Below are 2,687 nucleotides of genomic sequence, written 5' to 3'. Positions count from 1 at the left end.
GACCCGAGGTTAACACCGGAGGAGAAAATTTCGAGATCAAGACGGGTCTCATTACGATGGTGCAGGCCAGCCCATTTTGTGGCAGGGCCAATGAGGATGCCAGTGCTCATCTCCAGTAGTTCCTGGAGCTCTACAGTACTTTTGTTATCAAGGGTGTATCGCAAGATGCAATCCGGCTCCGTCTGTTTCCGTTTTCTCTCTTGGGGAGAGCGAAGCAATGGTTTTATGCTAACAAGGCTGCTGTGGATACATGGGACAAATGTGCCAAAGCGTTCCTCTCGAAGTTCTTCCCGACGGGCAAAACCAATGCTCTTCGTGATCGGATTTCGAACTTCCAGCATGCATCAAATGAGTCAATTCCGGAAGCTTGGGAGAGTCTTCAGGAGTATATTCAGGCATGTCCGCACCATGGAATGGATAATTGGCTCATTCTACATAACTTGTACAACGGGTTGACACAGTCATCCCGTGATCATGTGGATGCCGCTGCGGGTGGAGCTTTCTTCTCGCTGACCATTGAAAGAGCTACATCATTGATCGAGAAGATGGTTTCCAACCAAGGTTGGAGCGATGATCGCCTCCAACCGCGCCAATGATGTATGCACTCCATCAAGGAGGCCGACATGCTCGCTATGAAGGTTGATCTCCTCCTCAAGAAATTTGAGGATTATTCCCAAGATAAGGCTCAGATGCAAACACTTCAATCCTTGGAAACTCGCATGACGTGCGAGGTCTGCGGGAATGTTGGACATTCGGGCGACAATTGTCCAGAAACCCAAGAAGAAGCTCTATTCCTCAATGGCAATGGGTTTCGTCCACAAGGAGGTCAGGGGTGGAATCAACCACGCCCATATTACCAAGGAGGTAATGGGAATTCGAATTCTTTTAGTCCTAACCAGCCTAGCTTGAGAGATCTTGTCTATGGCCAAGTGAAGATCAATGAGTCCCTTCAGAAGAAGTTGGCCGCTACAGACAAATCTATGGAGACCATCCAAGCCAAGATGGACAGATTCTCCACTACTATGAAGAACTAGCTGAGTTTCAATAAGGCGCTAGAAACTCAAATGGCTCAACTAGCTGCTGCTACACCTGCTGCTGAACTAGGGAAGATTCCGGGGCAACCTGAATCAACTCTAGAAAGCGTGAATGTCATCAATGCTATGTGGAAAGAGCCCTTTAGTAGGGCATCCCTCAGCTATGCAGAGAAGCTCACATGCCCAAGAAGAGGTGCGTAGGGCGAGTTGGCAGCCACAATAAGAGAAGATCCCGGAACCCCAGTGATCAACTTCTCAATCTTTGATTATGAATTTGATCACGCCCTTTGTGACCTTGGAGCCAGCATTAACATCATGCCCAATGTGACTTTCGAGAAGCTAGGCTATCCATCAATTTCCCCTACCACTATGTGTGTTCAGCTGGCAGATTCCACGATAAGATATCCAGAAGGAGTTGTGGAAAGGTTAATGGTAAAAGTCAAGAATACCTACATATTGGTGGACTTCGTAGTCCTAGATATGGAAGGAGATCTTGGAATTCTGATCATACTTGGGTGACCATTCCTCAAGGATAAAAATGCCAGAATTGATGTGGGGAGAGGAAGAATCAGCCTCCGTATCATGAGAAATACCACAAAATTTAAGTTCCAAAACAAGAGAGAGGTATTCTTGATTCATGAGGATAGTGAAAAATAAGGGCTATGGGCAGATACCGGTTGGGATGATCAAGACTATCACCCCTCTTCCAAGCCAGCTTGGGAGGATTGGGAAATTCATACTCCACCAACCGAGCCAGTAGAAGATGATCAGAAGATCCCTGATTTCGTCACCAATACAGTATGGGAAGATCTGAAAATCGTCTATCCAACATCCGAGGATCCTGTTCCTGCGCCGCCTACGCCACCAAAGAAGATCAAGAAGGTGTGGCGCAAGAAGAACAAGACGTCATCGACTGCTACTACTTCTCCAATTATGGACGAAACGACCTCAATCTGATCAGGTATGGAGAAAGGTCCTGCTTTTTGACCCTAAACTAAGAGCTAGCTTGGGGGAGGTTCCCTCCCCTAAGTCAACTGTATCCCTTTATTTACTTTCAATAAAAATTGATAAAAACTTCCTAAAACAAAATAAAAATTGACTGCTTTATTTCCCTTTTCCATGATGCGCGGTAAGAATGTTTTAACTCCCTTTTGATAAGTTGAAAGGATGAGTTTTGCTTTGCTCTATCATGTCTGTTGTGCATAGTTTGAAAATATGAGTTCTCTTGAGTTTATATTCATTGGTTATACAAATATGTTGCCAATAAACCTGAAAGTTCCATGGGTTGCATATGCTTGATCCGAGTCTAAGTTGTTGTGAGTTTAGATATGGTAAATAAGGTTATGCAAGCTTGTTCTAGTGATGCTTGAAGTCTGGAGTTGTTTTCGAAAAAAAAATTAAAAGGCAAGTTTCCCAGCGATATGCAATGTCCTACCAGAGCCATATGTCAAATTCCATGAAAAACCATTATACAAATGCTGCTTGATATTGTGTTGAGTTTTGTCAAATTGGGTGACCCTAGTAAGATGCTCTTCATGCTTTCTCGATCATAAGCACGTATACGTCCCATCCATTTGTTATATTCCTACACTGGGAATTAGCACCACCATCCACTTCACAACTATAAATACTCCATGTCTTGGTGATCTCTCT

The 2,687-nt window shown here is 44.4% G+C and overlaps 1 non-coding gene across 1 annotated transcript; it reads right to left on the bottom strand.

Annotated features, from left to right (window-relative positions):
* Positions 1 to 308: 308 nt before the first annotated feature.
* LOC120657779 lies at positions 309 to 415 on the bottom strand. Its single transcript, XR_005668317.1, has one exon. It is a non-coding gene; the product is annotated as a small nucleolar RNA R71 (small nucleolar RNA).
* Between the last annotated feature and the right edge of the window lie 2,272 nt (positions 416 to 2,687).

Source organism: Panicum virgatum, chromosome 1N (assembly GCF_016808335.1).
Source record: "Panicum virgatum strain AP13 chromosome 1N, P.virgatum_v5, whole genome shotgun sequence".
NCBI lineage: Eukaryota > Viridiplantae > Streptophyta > Magnoliopsida > Poales > Poaceae > Panicum > Panicum virgatum.
The sequence above is the reverse complement of the archived record's forward strand: the minus strand, read 5'-3'. Positions and strand labels throughout refer to the sequence as shown.